Raw genomic sequence first — 18,886 nt, 5'->3', positions numbered from 1 at the left:
ATGGAGATGGCTCGGTTTCGTACCCAGAGGAATTTTGGTTGTTATCGATGGGCATTTCACTTGTGTTGGTTTTAGTACAATAGAATTTTTTAAGGAGCAGTTTCCTCGCGAACAAATTTAAATCCTTTTCAATCTCAAAATGATTGAATGAACAAGTTGGGAAGAAAGAGAGCCCTCTTTGTAGTACTTGGATCTGTGTGTTGGTGAGTGTGTGGTCCGAGAGATTGATGATTTTAAGAGCATCGGAATCAGATGTTATTTCCGGTATCTCTGATAATCTCTCGGATCCTCTCTCCACTCTCTCGTGGCTCTCTTTTTTCTTCTTCCCCCTCCTTGTCCTGCGGTGTCCCAGCCTAAACGGTCTCTCGTGTCTCTGGGACTGACCCCTAAAAAATTCCTATGTGGGTGTCTGCTGCCAGTGTCTGATGCTGTCTCATTTTCAGATGAATCTATATCTGATGTACTATAGTTCAATGGGTTTGCCGGCGGTGGTCTTTTATTGTGAGAGGTATTCCATTTGTAGACCCTATTTGATCTAAAATCTTCGATGTCTCTCTGAAGTTTGTTTTTCTTTCTGCTTATAACCTCTTTCTCCATACCTTCTATCTCCATTTTAAATTTTTGATAAGTTTTCTGGAACTTATCGAGACCTTCAAATTCTTTGAGTTTGTTGCTCAGTCGGGAGAACTCAGCCGAGTGTCTCTCTAACATAATTTGGTCATGCTTAATCAGGATCCCAATAAGTTCCAAAGAGCATTTGGTAAGGGTTTTCTCCCAGTCTGATCTTAGAGTATCATCTGCTAACTCAAATGAGGGGAAAACACGCGGTCTTAGGCCACGGGGGGTAATGTTTTGTTTAAGATAACTTTCAAAGGTCATCTTATTCCAGAAAGTTTTCGATTGTTTAATGAGTGCAAATGTTAGCAATTGTAAGTCATTAAGCCAATCCTCCTTAGAGGTATTTATCTGTGAGATATCTGTATTTAACATTGACATCTAGTCTGCTATTATGTAACATTATATATACTCACTGGTATATTATATAGCCAGCGGGTATCTTCTAGTTGGCTAGTATTATCTTGGCTAGTGCTATCTAGTTGGCTAGTACTATCTTCTAGCCTGACGTTGTGTATCATTACATGTATCCATTTATAACATCTTAACAGACCGATATTCATTAACATTTAGAATTGACTGTACAGTTGAAAAAGACATCAGTTGGAGAGGTGTTACATTGCGCCCTTTGTTCTGGTATGTACATTTTACTATTGTGCCCCACCTAAAATGCTTGTATGATTGTAACAACATATTGCATGTAACCCAGCTGTTACTATGAGACTGTGTGAAAAATGGACCTATCAGCATTCTATTGGTCCTTATGTATCCAGGCGATCTATTTATTCATTAGCACTGCATTGATTTTCAGATATCGTTACATTTTTCATTAAGTGGAGCATCACAGGGTCATCAGAGTAACAACGGTGACCACACCTCCCTAAATAACTCCTAAGAGTGTATCTCAATATACTGTACATGTACTTAATCAAGGTATAAAAAGTCTATAGGTATGTTTATTTCATATACCCCCTTTTCTCACTAAGGTGGACCTGGCAAATGATGGTCTGCACTTCCTTTTATAGTTCCATGTGAGGAACTACCCACCCTCTTCTCTCTTCTCTTGTTCTTCTCATTTGTTCCTTCTTCCAGCCTCCTATGTCCTGAATTATCTTTTGAACCTGCTCTAAAGTTCCATTCCTTTAAGGCATTGTTTCACCACCTTTTAGATCCTGGTGTATTACCCCTGAAGAAGTCCCTAGTGGACGAAACGCGTAGTGTTTCTCGCATGATCATTCTACACCTATGATCGAAGTTATATTGAATCACAATGATCCACCGAAAATCTTTGTAAACAATTTCAAACAAATGTATTTTAAATTGTTTTATTGTGTGGAATAAATATTTTGTATTTTTACAATTGTGGACTGGTGAAACCACCTTCTGAGCGCACCTCTACACCTTCTTTTTTCATCCTTTACATCAGACTCCCATTAGCGGCGGAGCCATGAGTAGTGCTGCTCACCTATATGCGCAGGATTGGGTCACAACCCCCCCCCCTTCTTTCTCTATTTTTGTGGACCTAGGTTCAGCTGCTAAGTGTACCCCACCTGCTGCTAGTCATAAAGCCGTTTTATGATAGATCAAAAAGATCTAAGAGTAAAGAACATTTTTTTTGGAGGAAGAACATTTGATTGAGACAGAGGAGGATGATTATTACAACTATCTTAATATAATGGAAAAACTCACCCTAAGGGAGCTAAGAAATTGGTATGACATCAGCACCCTAGAAAAATACCTGGAGGTGGGACGTATCCCAAGAGGATTGAGAATTAGTAAAACCCCAACAATGGGTAGTAATAATAATGAAGACTTCATGACACATTGGAATGCCATATTGGATGAGTGTTCGTCTAAACTCATAGCACTCATTGTAGATGAGAGAAAGAGAGAAATTCTAAAAACTGAAGAGGAGTTAAACAAAATTGAGAAATTATTGGAGAAATTCGGTGAGAGCGAGGAATTTAAATGTGACGTCGCAGATATCCAACATAAATTGGATGAAGAAGAAAACGAGTTAATAAGTAGAAAACAGAAAAAATTCATACGTGATAAAAACGACTACACGAATGGGAAAATAAGGAATTGGTCGAATTTTGAAAAAAGGACGGAACAAAATCAACAATACACAAGACCAAAATACTATGAAGGTTCCAGATATTCCAACTACCACCAAAGGGATTCCCGACTCATAGAAGAACCCAAACAACGTAGAAATACGAGAAGAGATAACCACAATTGATGGCAACAACCAGTGTTTAATCAGAAAGTCCCAAGTTCTAATAATTATTATATACACCCTCGAGATCGATCAGGTCGTAGAAACCCCAGAGACCACTCAGGACCTAGGAATTATAGGGATAGATCTGATCCTAGGAGACCACAAGCTTATCGCAATCGAATCCCGTCCGAACATAATTATTATAGAAGTAATTTTAGATCTCCTTCCCCTGCCCCACAATATTCCAAACGTTTTTTAGGAGGGAATATGGCTCTTCAACGACCCATCTTACAAAGAGAAGAAGAACTCCATCGTATGATGGACTCCCCCCAGGGCACGAAGAGAATTCTCAACGGAGAAGACGAGGATGTAGAGGTGGAAGAAAGAAGCCCCAAAAAAAGAAAAGCCACATTGGGAGCAACATCACAGAAACAGGGGTTATTGACCTCACTGCGCGGCAATTACCTACAACGCAGATCACAGTTTTAAACAAAGGTCTGAAGTTTGCGCCGAACACCCACGTAAAAAAATTCAACCTCTTTATAGATTTAAACAAATTTATAAGAAACTTAACATTGCAGAGACACTTTATAAAAAATTCCATTCTTGAGACAGAAGGTGGAAATAAAATTTTGTCCCGAGTGGCCCCCCCGTCGAAGTTCTACCCAGTGGAGTCCAGAGGGAGTCATATTGACATTTTCTATGACTCAGTGAACGAAGATTTTCGGAAACTGAAAATAACAGATCATAAATTTAATAACAATCTGAACACCCAAGAGGAACGGGCTATCAAAACCTTGAAGAAAGACAAGGAAATTATCATTAAAAGGGCCGACAAAGGAGGAGCAGTGGTTCTACAAACCACTGAGGCATACTTAAAAGAAGCATCTAACATCCTTGAGAACCACTCCACATATATGAAGCTCCAGGAAGACCCCACAGCCAAATTCCAGGAAGAATTATATATGCTGTTGACAAACGCACTAAGGAATCAATTGATTACTAAAAAATAATTTGAATACCTGTACCTGAATACCTGGGTCCTGCCCACGTCAGGTGGGCCTGTGTGCTCAAAATGCCAGGGCCTATTGCTGGTCCCAGTCCGGCCCTGGAGAGATCTATAGAGCTCTGCACTCATGCTGTACCTGTGTGCAATAAGTAACTGTAATATTGTTGGTGGGTGCGTCACAGCAGTGAACGCTACAGTCTTTGTAATGTGTAAAGACATTTATTCTCAATGGTTCCAGGCTCGTGGCCCCATTGTCAGGAGTGTATGAAACAGAGAGAGACTACAGTTTACTTTAAAAACCTTTAGACGAGTCTGATTGGAGACACCCTTCTAAAGGTTTTTAAGTTGAGATGTATTCTTTGCCTGTTTCATCCTGACGATGGGGCCATGGGCCCCGGAACATTGAGAATACATTTCTTTTTATATTACTAAACCTGTAAATTCGATTTCTCCGTTCACGTGCTGTGTCGGCTGCCTAATTTCCCTTTTACTTTACAGTTGTTCAAAAGAAGGGGTATTGGGGGGTCCGTCGCACAAGACCATAGCTGTATGATATATAGTAAATGGAATAGGCCCCCTGCTCACTTCAATGACAATAGATAATGTTCAGTAGATATGCAGGGGTGTGCTACCACGGACAAAAATTTATTATGAAGAATGGGGATAAGGAAAAGTTTGTCACATAAGTGGTGCACCAAAAGAGAAGTAAATACAGACTTAAAATATACCTTTTATTAGGGTTAAGTACAAGTGGGGCAGCACATCCAAACACCAAACGATAGTGCTCCGGTGCCAAGCTGGGAGATACCGCGGTATCCAGAGATAAAAAGATAGACAAGCGGCACCCGGAGGCTATTTCAATAAATCAACGCAGTCAGAGCTGGATCAAACGTTTTCGAAGTTTAATTACTTCGTCATCAGGATACAATACAAGAGTAAACGTACATACCTATATCAGGAACACCACACCACGTGAAGTCATCCTGCCGGCCCCGGTCACGAATGACGCGCCCACTGATGACGCAATCATCCACCGCCCGTTGCCCGGACAACCATAAAGCATAAAACCAAAAAACCTTAAACAAAGTGCATACAAGAAATAAACATACAAAAGTCAAAACCAGTACAGTGGTAATGAGTCATAGTGGTCTTCTGTACAAACAACAGCGAAAAAGCTGGAGCGATCTAGAACATGGTCGCAGTTGCAGGGGTAGATGCAAGTGTTTCAAGGGTGCTGAGTACAAATGACCACTGTAAGCGAAAAAACGCAAAAGTATCAATACATGCGGGCATAAAGCAGGAGAAAATGGCAAAATACTAGAACAGGCAACAATGTAGTGCGGTAATCCGCAACTGTAGTAAGGTATAGAAATCTGAGTACGCAAAGCATGTGAGCATCATAGGAAACATCATAGGAAACAGTGTAATCCTGCTGACTCATTGAGCCCTCGGGGCGCAAGTGTGCCCAGGCTGTGGATCCAACGCGCTTCTCTTTGAAGCAGCCTTAGTGATCGATCCCCCCCGCGTTTGTTAACAGGTTCGTGGTCAATGATAATGTATTTTAACTGGCTCATGCTGTGGCCGGCCGTCACAAAATGCCGAGCCACTGGCTGGTCACTGTGTCCACTAGCATATGCGGCACGTAGGGTCGATTTATGTCCCGCAATCCTCTCCCGCAATGTGCGGTCGGTTTTGCCGACATAGCCTTTGCCACAAGGGCACAATATGAGATATATAATGTATTTCGTCAGACATGTGACTACGTGTCGAATGGGGATGCGTTTACCAGTCAGTGGGTGTGCAAAATCGGTACCGATCATGAGTGCTCTACACACTGCACAATTAAGGCAGCGGTAGCAGCCTGGTCTTTTGCTTAAGAAGTTGCTCTGTACAGATTGTGAGGAGTCAAGTCCACTGATGTCTGCCTTCATCACCCAGTCTCTAAGATTTTTGCCACGGCTGTAGCAGGGCACAAGTTTTTTAGTCCCTAGCTGCAAGTCAGGGTCAGTCTGAACGATTGGCCATAGACTATTAGAAATGGTACGGATGTCGTCACTGGCAGTGTTAAAATGATTGACCCAAGGGAATCGCGACTCCATATCTTTATTTCTGTTGGTAGGTTTAAGAGTCTCGTCCCGTTGACATCTGAGTGCTTTGTCTTTGGCCAACTGTAATTGTTTATCATCATAACCCCTCATAAGGAAGTCATGGATCATTCTGTCAATGTGGGCAGTGGCAGTGGTTCTGTCAGAACAAACCCTAATAGCCCTCAAAAATTGGGAATAGGGTAAGGAGAATTTTAATTTAGGGGGATGGAAGCTAGAAGCATGCAACGTGGTGTTTCTGTCAGGAGGTTTGCGAAACAGTTCGGTACAGATTTTATTATCTCTGATGCTCACCTGAACATCGAGATAATTGACCGTGTCGACACTGATGTTGTGTGTAAATTGGACAGGATGTCCAGAGTTGTTGTGATCATTGATGAACTTCTCAATACTCTCCTGTGGGCCAGACCACATAATGAACAGGTCATCTATGTATCTTACATAGAAGACCGCATATTGTACAAATAATACATTGGACAACATCAGATCATCCTCAATCATGTACATGTAGGCATTGGCGTACGATGGGGCCACATTCGACCCCATCGCACAGCCCGCTGCCTGTAGGTAATAGACACCATCAAATAGAAAAAAATTACATGTAAGTACAAGCTCCAGCAAGTCAATAATCAAATCAACATCAGGACCAGTGTAGGCCACATTGTTAGTCACGAGTCTGCGTACGGCGTCCAATCCCTCACGGTTGGGTATCACCGTATACAGACTGGAGATGTCCAGACTGCACAGTAACGATCCCTCAGGTATGCATGGGATCGCATTAAGTTTGTTAATAAAAGCTGTGGTGTCGAGTAAATGTCTCGGATGTCGTACGATGCACGGCTGTAGCATGGCATCAAGGTACGTAGATACCCGTTGGAATAAGCCGTTCCGGGCAGAAATTATGGGTCGGCCGGGAGGGTTGATCAGAGATTTATGAATTTTAGGTAACGAATAGAGAATCGGAGTTACCGGATTCTCATTAATTAATGCTGTTTTCAAGTTACTGGTGATAAACCCATCGTTGACCGCCCTGTTAAGCCTGTCCCGAAGTAGTTTGCTGAATTCAGCAGTGGGATCATGATCAAGCCTGTGATAAACCTCAGTAGCACTCAATTGTCTAAGCAGTTCATTACGATAGTCAGCAAGATTCTGCACTACTATAGCACCGCCTTTATCGGCTGGTCTAATAGTAATGTCTGTATACCCAGATAAATCTTTTAAAGCTTGTTTCTCCATTTTACTTAAATTAGGGTGCTTACCACGTTGAGATGTCCCCGATCCCAGAGTCTCGGTCATTTTATTATCCAACATGCGATTAAATGTCTTGATCGAAGGATTGTTGGTCATGGGTTCAAACCGGGAACAGGGCTGTAATTTCAGCAAAGATGGGGGTAGCGGGTCTTCAGGAGGGGTTGAAGGAGGAATGCGTGCTGCTGCTTTAGAACCTCTAAAATGTTCGTGCAATTTTAATTGTCTATGGAGTTTATACTTCTCGATAGTCAGTTGCATGCTGTTAGGTTGGACTGTCGGGACAAAAGACATACCTCGTTGCAAAACTTTTAGTTCAGTGTCCGACAGAGGGTGGTTGGATAAGTTGAATATCAGGCTTTCACCTTCCTGTATAGGGGTGGTCGTCCCGGTTGTCCTCGCCCTTTGGCCAAAGACAAAGCACTCAGATGTCAACGGGACGAGACTCTTAAACCTACCAACAGAAATAAAGATATGGAGTCGCGATTCCCTTGGGTCAATCATTTTAACACTGCCAGTGACGACATCCGTACCATTTCTAATAGTCTATGGCCAATCGTTCAGACTGACCCTGACTTGCAGCTAGGGACTAAAAAACTTGTGCCCTGCTACAGCCGTGGCAAAAATCTTAGAGACTGGGTGATGAAGGCAGACATCAGTGGACTTGACTCCTCACAATCTGTACAGAGCAACTTCTTAAGCAAAAGACCAGGCTGCTACCGCTGCCTTAATTGTGCAGTGTGTAGAGCACTCATGATCGGTACCGATTTTGCACACCCACTGACTGGTAAACGCATCCCCATTCGACACGTAGTCACATGTCTGACGAAATACATTATATATCTCATATTGTGCCCTTGTGGCAAAGGCTATGTCGGCAAAACCGACCGCACATTGCGGGAGAGGATTGCGGGACATAAATCGACCCTACGTGCCGCATATGCTAGTGGACACAGTGACCAGCCAGTGGCTCGGCATTTTGTGACGGCCGGCCACAGCATGAGCCAGTTAAAATACATTATCATTGACCACGAACCTGTTAACAAACGCGGGGGGGATCGATCACTAAGGCTGCTTCAAAGAGAAGCGCGTTGGATCCACAGCCTGGGCACACTTGCGCCCCGAGGGCTCAATGAGTCAGCGGGATTACACTGTTTCCTATGATGTTTCCTATGATGCTCACATGCTTTGCGTACTCAGATTTCTATACCTTACTACAGTTGCGGATTACCGCACTACATTGTTGCCTGTTCTAGTATTTTGCCATTTTCTCCTGCTTTATGCCCGCATGTATTGATACTTTTGCGTTTTTTCGCTTACAGTGGTCATTTGTACTCAGCACCCTTGAAACACTTGCATCTACCCCTGCAACTGCAACCATGTTCTAGATCGCTCCAGCTTTTTCGCTATTGTTTGTACAGAAGACCACTATGACTCATTACCACTGTACTGGTTTTGACTTTTGTATGTTTATTTCTTGTATGCACTTTGTTTAAGGTTTTTTGGTTTTATGCTTTATGGTTGTCCGGGCAACGGGCGGTGGATGATTGCGTCATCAGTGGGCGCGTCATTCGTGACCGGGGCCGGCAGGATGACTTCACGTGGTGTGGTGTTCCTGATATAGGTATGTACGTTTACTCTTGTATTGTATCCTGATGACGAAGTAATTAAACTTCGAAAACGTTTGATCCAGCTCTGACTGCGTTGATTTATTGAAATAGCCTCCGGGTGCCGCTTGTCTATCTTTTTATTAGGGTTATATATTAAAAAAGGCTGTGAAATTTAACAAACTACATGAAACATGAAACAAAGACATGGTGAGTATAGTGCATGTTAAAAATGCACATGCAGTGTCCCTTAGCAATTTCTTGAATTAATAGTAATAGTGTGTCTGTCCCTTTAATGTTTGGCCCTTATGGCTCATGAGTATTGTTGGAAACACTGTTGTATCAATGATTAATGGTCAGGTGATCTACTGTACGCAAATACCAATAAATCTTGAAGATCAATTATTCGTGTCTGTGAGCAATTTTTATCCCAGTCATGTCGGTTTAAACTCATGTGACAAACTTTTCCTTATCCCCATTCTTTACAGTTGTTAGACTCTCCGCTACAGCTGGAGCGTCAGTCTCTGTTGCCCACTTTACCCTTTGTTTTATTTATTTTTCCCAATGATTTACTTAAAGGTAGTACAGTAAAGTTACATAGGTAGTACAGTAAAGTTTTACAGTGTAGTATAGCTTATAAAGGGGTCAGTAATACAGGTTGAGTATCCCTTATACGAAATGCTGGGGACCACGAGCATTTTGGATAAGGGATTTTTTCGGTTTTTGGAATATTTTTTTAAAATACTTACCTGGTTCCCTGGTGGTGCCCCTATTGTCCCCCAGTGTCTACAGTGTCTCCCGGTGTCCACAGCGACCTTCATGGTATAGCGTGATCAGTAATGTAGTGCAGTGCATAGATGAGTCAGTAATGTAGAGGGGTCAGTAATATAAAGTAGTGTAGGGTATAGCAGGAACAGTAATGTAGAGGCAAGTATAGCAGTATCAATGTTGTAGCGGTGGGTATAGTGGGGTCAGTAATGTAATGGTGGGTATAGAGGGGTCAGTAACGTAGTGGCGGGTATAGCGGGACAGTAATGTAAGGGTGGGTATAGAGGGGTCAGTAATGTAGTGGCGGGTATAGAGGGGTCAGTAATGCAGTGGTGGATATAGAGGGGTCAGTAATGTATAGGCAGGTATAGAGGGGTCAATAATGAAGTGGTGTGTATAGAAGGGTCAGTAATGTAGTGCTGAGTATAGATGGGTCAATTATGTAGTGGTGGGTTTATATGGGTCAGTGATGTAGTGTAGGGCATAGAGGAGTCAGTGACATAGTGTGTGGTATAGAGGGGTCAGTGACATAGTGTGTGGTATAGAGGGGTCAGTGACATAGTGTGTGGTATAGAGGGGTCAGTGATATAGTGTAGGGTATAGATGAGTCAGGGATGTAGTGTAGGGTATAGAGAAGTCAGCGATATAGTGTAGGGTATAGAGGACTCAGTGATGTAGTGTAGGGTATAGAGGAGTCAGTGATATAGTGTAGGGTATAGAGGAGTCAGTGATATAGTGTAGGGTATAGAGGGTCAGTGATATAGTGCAGGGCATGGGTCTTCAAACTGTGGCCCTCCAGATGTTGTGAAACTACATGCTCCAACATGCATTGCCACATTTTCCCCTATAAGAGCATGCCAAAACTGTCAGGGCATGCTGGGACATGTAGTTCCACAACATCTGGAGGGCCGCAGTTTGAAGACCCATGGTGTAGGGTATAGAGGAGTCAGTGATGTAGTGTAAGGTATAGAGGGGTCAGTGATATAGTAGGGTATAGAGGAGTCAGTGATATAGTGTAGGGTATAGAGGAGTCAGTGATATAGTGTAGGGTATAGAGGGGTCAGTGATATAGTGTAAGGTATAGAGGGGTCAGTGATATAGTGTAGGGTATAGAGGGGTCAGTGATATAGTGTAGGGTATAGAGGGGTCAGTGATGTAGTGTAGGGTATAGAGGGGTCAGTGATATAGTGTAGGGTATAGAGGGGTCAGTGATGTAGTGTAGGGTATAAAGGGGTCAGTGATATTATGGTGTACGGTATATAGGGGTCAGTGATATAGTGTAGGGTATAGAGGAGTCAGTGATATAGTGTAGGGTATAGAGGGGTCAGTGATATAGTGTAGGGTATAGAGGAGTCAGTGATGTAGTGTAGGGTATAGAGGAGTCAGTGATGTAGTGTAGGGTATAGAGGAGTCAGTGATATAGTGTAGGGTATAGAGGAGTCAGTGATGTAGTGTAGGGTATAGAGGAGTCAGTGATATAGTGTAGGGTATAGAGGAGTCAGTGATGTAGTGTAGGGTATAGAGGAGTCAGTGATGTAGTGTAGGGTATAGAGGAGTCAGTGATATAGTGTAGGGTATAGAGAAGTCAGTGATATAGTGTAGGGTATAGAGGAGTCAGTGATATAGTGTAGGGTATAGAGGGGTCAGTGATATAGTGTAGGGTATAGAGGGGTCAGTGATATAGTGTAGGGTATAGAGGGGTCAGTGATATAGTGTAGGGTATAGTGGAGTCAGTGATATAGTGTAGGGTATAGAGGAGTCAGTGATATAGTGTAGGGTATAGAGGAGTCAGTGATATAGTGTAGGGTATAGAGGGGTCAGTGATATAGTGTAGGGTATAGAGGGGTCAGTGATATAGTGTAGGGTATAGAGGGGTCAGTGGTGTAGTGTAGGGTATAGAGGGGTCAGTGATATAGTGTAGGGTATAGAGGGGTCAGTGATATTATGGTGTACGGTATATAGGGGTCAGTGATATAGTGTAGGGTATAGAGGAGTCAGTGATATAGTGTAGGGTATAGAGGAGTACAAGGAAGGCCGCAACTGCATGCAACTCTTTAGGAGATTTCATTAGTCGGGATCCGCCCCCTCTTGACAGACTCCACCCCCTCAGCAGACCCCGCCCCCAGGGCTGCTTCCGTAAATTTTCCGGGCTGGATTTACATCCCAATCCACCCCTGTATATATAGCACAAATTGATTTATCTCTGAAATATTTAATATAAATACTCCATTCTCCACATGCATCTTATCCCAATTAGGTAGGAGCCTGTTTTACTAAATAGGGGAAAAGGGAGTTCTTATAGTTGTCATCCAATTACTTATAATTCTCACCCAAAATTAAAAAGAAGCTGTTAAATTACCAGAGCAGGTAAAATTGCTTTTTAATCAAAAGGTATAGACAGGCATGGTCTACACCAGGCATGTCCAACGTTGGCCCTACAGATGTTGTGAAACTACACATCCCAGCATGCTTTGCAATAGTTTTAGCATTCTCTAATAGCAAAACTGTGGCAAAGCATGCTGGGATGTGTAGTTTCACAACATCTGGAGGGCCAACGTTGGACATGCCTGGTCTACACCTTTTGATTAAAAAGCAATTTTACTTGCTGTGGTGGTGAGTGCCCTCTCTGGCCTAAAAACCGGACTTGCTGCTATTATTGGGAATTTTACTTCCTTAGGGGTGCACCCCATATTTATATACCCCTGGATGTGTGGATCCCTGGACAATATATATATATATATATATACAACGAAAATGGAAGTGGCACTCCAAAGGCTTCAATTCAAAAGTTTAATAAGCAATCACAGCAACGTTTCAATGCCAGCTAGGGCATTATCTTCAAGGCTAACAGCTACAAAACATAGACATACCTTATATACATGCAAAGGACTCTGCTTTGCCGCGAACGGGACCACGCACCCGAGCGGCGGCGCAGGAGAAGTGACGTCATTCCGCCAGCGCCTCGCCTAGCGTCAGCGGGGAGCGTCACTAAGCAACCCTGTAAATAAAAACAAAGAAGAAAAGAGAAAAACACATTTAAAATTACATAGAGCTCAATCAAGACATAGCAAAAGTCGACATAGCATGAACACAAACGTACATATGTCTAAAGTCTGCCCCAATAAGTAGCAATATATGGTAAAAGGGTGATGCCAACATGGGCACAGTTATATCAAAACAGTAATCACGAACGAACAACGGGCACCCAAGCAAAAAGGCATAGCTACCATGCTTGCTAAATAGCCAAATCTATATGGCTAGGAAGGGGCAGGACAAAAGGGTGCAAAGAGAATAACACAAGAAAAATACAAGAAAAATACAAGAAAAATACACATGAATGGAAAATATTAGGTGGACAGTATACTTATTCCCGAATGTTCATTAAGACCATTGGGGGTCACGGTACCCAACCTGAGTATCCACCTGGCCTCACATTTAAGTAGGCTCTGAGCCCTATTGCCACCCCTCAATGATCCAGGTACATGATCTATCATGCGATATTTAAGTTGGGACATAGTATGGGAAGTGGTGGACCAATGGCGGGCTACAGGTTGCTCACTTTTTTTGGTTAACAGGGCATTTTTGATAGCTGACCTGTGGGCTGTCATACGCTCCTTAAAGGTGCGCTCGGTTTTACCGACATATGACAGCCCACAGGGACAGACAATCTGATACACCACGAAGCGGGTGTTACATGTGAGGGTATGATTGATATACATGGTTTTCCCAGTCTGCGGGTGTGGAAACGTGTTACCTGTGATTAAGAACCGACAAGTAGTGCATGTGCAGCGAATGTTACCTTTGTGGGCAATTTTAATGCTAGGGCCAATGAGGATATTAGTTTTCACCAATGTATCTTTAAGATTTCTAGGTCTTTTATAGCATGCCATGAGATTGGTAGATTGTAGGCCCAAGTCAGGGTCAGATTTGACCATATGCCATAGCTTCTTGGAGGTAGAATTAATCAAAGGGCTACTAGTGTTGAAGGTAGTTACCCAGGGCATACGGTTACCCAATTCTTTTGCTGTTATTTTGGGCATCAATAAATCTTTTCTGTCAAGGGCGTCAACTTTTTTACGGGCTGCTTCTAAGACCAAAGGGGGGTATCCCCTATCTTGAAATTTAACGATCATTTTATCCATCTGTTCATTAGCTGTACTTGGGTTGGAATTAATACGCTTAGTCCGCAATAATTGGGAGTAAGGTAACCCCTGAACCGAGGCTTTAGGGTGACAACTTGAGTAGTGGAGTAAGTTGTTTCTGTCGGTAATTTTGGAAAAGAGGCTGGTGGATATCTGGCCAGCATCGCATCTAATCTCAACATCTAAGAAAGTAACACATTCCCTGCTATGCATAAATGTGAATTTAACAGGGCTAAGTGTCGAGTTATGCAGTTCGATGTGCCTGATGAGGTCCTCTGGGGGGCCCCTCCAAAAAATCAGCAGGTCATCTATATAGCGGGTATAGAATATAATTCTCCCCGCTATATGATGATCACCAAAAAATACCTTTTCCTCTACATCAAACATGAATATGTTTGCATATGAGGGAGCTACCGCCGCCCCCATAGCACATCCAGTTAGTTGGAGGAAAAATGATCCATTGTAGATGAAAAAGTTTTTCGTCAAAATGAGCTCAAGGAGCTGTAGAACAAAATCCACACTAGGGCCACTATACATAGGATGATTAGTTATGTAGTCCCTAACCACGGCCATCCCCACATCGTGGGGAATGACCGTGTAGAGACTACACACGTCTACAGTAAACATGCTGATATCACCCTCTATGGATCCAAGAGATTGTAGTTTGCAAAGAAGGGACGTGGTATCTAACAAATACCTGGGGTGGGTACGTATACAGGGCTGCAACACACTATCCACAAGAATAGAGGAGGGCTGGAACAGGGATTCCCGGGCTGCGATAATGGGGCGGCCGGGGGGGTCCACAAGTGTCTTGTGTATTTTAGGGGTGGTGTACATAAGAGGTACCAATGGATAAGCAGGGATTAAAGCATCTTTCACCTGCTGGGTAATTATTTTCTTGTCAACTGCTAACTGGAGGACTGCAATTAATTCTATTTTAAAGGTACTAGACGGGTCAGACTCCAATTTTCTATAGGTTAGTTCATCATTGAGGTGCTCCATGACTTGTGCATGGTATTTGTCACGGTCTTGCAGGACAAGGGCACCCCCCTTGTCTGCTGGACGGAAGATCAGTTTATCATTTTTGGACAAGTCCTGTAATGCTGATCGTTCGGCTTTAGAGAGGTTGTCCCTGGTAGGTGTCTTCTTGGGGATTTCAACTTTAATTTCATTGTTGAGCAACCGCATATATGTTCTGATGGTAGGGTTAAAGGACTGGGGATCAAAATTAGACTTAGGCAGTATCTTCTTCAGTTGGGGGGGTATAGTACCCCAACCACTATGTTCGACCTGTGCACATGGTGTCACGTCCCTAGGTTTGGAAAAATAGTCCTTCAATCTTAATTGGCGTGCAAGGCGGTGCTGCTCAATATGCCAGGTATCCTTATCAAAATGTGAGGTAGGGGCGAATGAGAGGCCTCTAGATAAGAGGCTAGTTTCAGCTGGAGTGAGGGGGTAGGAGGACAGGTTTATAACTAATTCCTGCCCCTCCCTGCTGGTGGTTTTCTTCCAGCGTTTTTTCCTTTCGGCCTGGCCCCCTCTGCGGGTATATGGGCGCCACCTCCTTGAGGGCTGCGCCGATTGCGAACCCCTAAAGGGTGAGGCAGGCTGACTGATGAAGGTTCCCCCCCTACACATTCTCCTTCACTGTTTGATGAATTGAATTCAGTAGAGGACCCCTGGTACCTCTCTTGTCCACGTTTGTACCTTCGGAAAAATGGTTTTTTAGACCCACTTGCTTGTTGTGGGGCTGTCCACTGATAAACCAGATTTAGTTCATAGTCTGTGTCGACTTTGATTTTCTTTTCCCTCTTAAATTTAATCAGATTCCTTTTGTAAGCTTGCAATTGCTCATTCAGCTTTGCATACCAGTCGGTAGTGGTGTCTTCACTCAAGCTAGTTTTATGGCTAGCTTCAAAATCAATGATTTTATTTTTGGCCAACTTGACTTCTTGTGTGGAATATTCGATAATTAGAAGCATCAAGTCATATGAGCATTTGTTCATAATGGAAACCCACTTCCTACAGAAAGTAGGGTCATGCTTGCCAATTGTAGGGCCATTTTTCATACGAAGACCCCTAGGGATTTTTTTGGCCCTATAGTACTCGCTGAGGGAGAGTCCGTGATAATAGTAATCTATCTCGCGTTTCTTTAGCTTTAACAGATCCCTGTAAAGCTCCTCCAGGGACGCAGCCTCTGATAAATCATCCAGTAAGCTGCTATATAGGATGGCCTCGGCGTCCTCAGGAGTGTAACTATGAGCCGACCCCAGTGGGTATATCGTAGGACAATAACCACCAACCGACTGATCCGATGCCGCCTGTGACATGCTATGTTGACACTGTCTGTGTCGACCAGGACCCAAACGGTCCAAAAGTGGTTAAAAGTGAGCGGGGAGCACTCACAACGCCAACCCGTTATCCACGGGTGGCAAAAGCAGTCCTTATCCGTGTAACAAAGTTAAAGGTCTGGGGGTGCCTGGACAGGGGGATACAGATGCGAGTCCGTTTTCCTCCAATGATACAAAGACAGCGGGGTCCGGCACAGCCTCCTGTGGTATAAGTGCTTGGGTGCCTCCAGCAAGGGGGGTAGATACAACGAAAATGGAAGTGGCACTCCAAAGGCTTCAATTCAAAAGTTTAATAAGCAATCACAGCAACGTTTCAATGCCAGCTAGGGCATTATCTTCAAGGCTAACAGCTACAAAACATAGACATACCTTATATACATGCAAAGGACTCTGCTTTGCCGCGAACGGGACCACGCACCCGAGCGGCGGCGCAGGAGAAGTGACGTCATTCCGCCAGCGCCTCGCCTAGCGTCAGCGGGGAGCGTCACTAAGCAACCCTGTAAATAAAAACAAAGAAGAAAAGAGAAAAACACATTTAAAATTACATAGAGCTCAATCAAGACATAGCAAAAGTCGACATAGCATGAACACAAACGTACATATGTCTAAAGTCTGCCCCAATAAGTAGCAATATATGGTAAAAGGGTGATGCCAACATGGGCACAGTTATATCAAAACAGTAATCACGAACGAACAACGGGCACCCAAGCAAAAAGGCATAGCTACCATGCTTGCTAAATAGCCAAATCTATATGGCTAGGAAGGGGCAGGACAAAAGGGTGCAAAGAGAATAACACAAGAAAAATACAAGAAAAATACAAGAAAAATACACATGAATGGAAAATATTAGGTGGACAGTATACTTATTCCCGAATGTTCATTAAGACCATTGGGGGTCACGGTACCCAACCTGAGTATCCACCTGGCCTCACATTTAAGTAGGCTCTGAGCCCTATTGCCACCCCTCAATGATCCAGGTACATGATCTATCATGCGATATTTAAGTTGGGACATAGTATGGGAAGTGGTGGACCAATGTCCCAACTTAAATATCGCATGATAGATCATGTACCTGGATCATTGAGGGGTGGCAATAGGGCTCAGAGCCTACTTAAATGTGAGGCCAGGTGGATACTCAGGTTGGGTACCGTGACCCCCAATGGTCTTAATGAACATTCGGGAATAAGTATACTGTCCACCTAATATTTTCCATTCATGTGTATTTTTCTTGTATTTTTCTTGTATTTTTCTTGTGTTATTCTCTTTGCACCCTTTTGTCCTGCCCCTTCCTAGCCATATAGATTTGGCTATTTAGCAAGCATGGTAGCTATGCCTTTTTGCTTGGGTGCCCGTTGTTCGTTCGTGATTACTGTTTTGATATAACTGTGCCCATGTTGGCATCACCCTTTTACCATATATTGCTACTTATTGGGGCAGACTTTAGACATATGTACGTTTGTGTTCATGCTATGTCGACTTTTGCTATGTCTTGATTGAGCTCTATGTAATTTTAAATGTGTTTTTCTCTTTTCTTCTTTGTTTTTATTTACAGGGTTGCTTAGTGACGCTCCCCGCTGACGCTAGGCGAGGCGCTGGCGGAATGACGTCACTTCTCCTGCGCCGCCGCTCGGGTGCGTGGTCCCGTTCGCGGCAAAGCAGAGTCCTTTGCATGTATATAAGGTATGTCTATGTTTTGTAGCTGTTAGCCTTGAAGATAATGCCCTAGCTGGCATTGAAACGTTGCTGTGATTGCTTATTAAACTTTTGAATTGAAGCCTTTGGAGTGCCACTTCCATTTTCGTTGTATCTACCCCCCTTGCTGGAGGCACCCAAGCACTTATACCACAGGAGGCTGTGCCGGACCCCGCTGTCTTTGTATCATTGGAGGAAAACGGACTCGCATCTGTATCCCCCTGTCCAGGCACCCCCAGACCTTTAACTTTGTTACACGGATAAGGACTGCTTTTGCCACCCGTGGATAACGGGTTGGCGTTGTGAGTGCTCCCCGCTCACTTTTAACCACTTTTGGACCGTTTGGGTCCTGGTCGACACAGACAGTGTCAACATAGCATGTCACAGGCGGCATCGGATCAGTCGGTTGGTGGTTATTGTCCTACGATATACCCACTGGGGTCGGCTCATAGTTACACTCCTGAGGACGCCGAGGCCATCCTATATAGCAGCTTACTGGATGATTTATCAGAGGCTGCGTCCCTGGAGGAGCTTTACAGGGATCTGTTAAAGCTAAAGAAACGCGAGATAGATTACTATTATCACGGACTCTCCCTCAGCGAGTACTATAGGGCCAAAAAAATCCCTAGGGGTCTTCGTATGAAAAATGGCCCTACAATTGGCAAGCATGACCCTACTTTCTGTAGGAAGTGGGTTTCCATTATGAACAAATGCTCATATGACTTGATGCTTCTAATTATCGAATATTCCACACAAGAAGTCAAGTTGGCCAAAAATAAAATCATTGATTTTGAAGCTAGCCATAAAACTAGCTTGAGTGAAGACACCACTACCGACTGGTATGCAAAGCTGAATGAGCAATTGCAAGCTTACAAAAGGAATCTGATTAAATTTAAGAGGGAAAAGAAAATCAAAGTCGACACAGACTATGAACTAAATCTGGTTTATCAGTGGACAGCCCCACAACAAGCAAGTGGGTCTAAAAAACCATTTTTCCGAAGGTACAAACGTGGACAAGAGAGGTACCAGGGGTCCTCTACTGAATTCAATTCATCAAACAGTGAAGGAGAATGTGTAGGGGGGGAACCTTCATCAGTCAGCCTGCCTCACCCTTTAGGGGTTCGCAAT

This window comes from Crinia signifera, chromosome 2 (genome assembly GCF_055691185.1).
Source record: "Crinia signifera chromosome 2, ASM5569118v1, whole genome shotgun sequence".
NCBI classification, from domain to species: Eukaryota; Metazoa; Chordata; class Amphibia; order Anura; family Myobatrachidae; genus Crinia; species Crinia signifera.
This window is presented reverse-complemented; position numbering follows the sequence as displayed.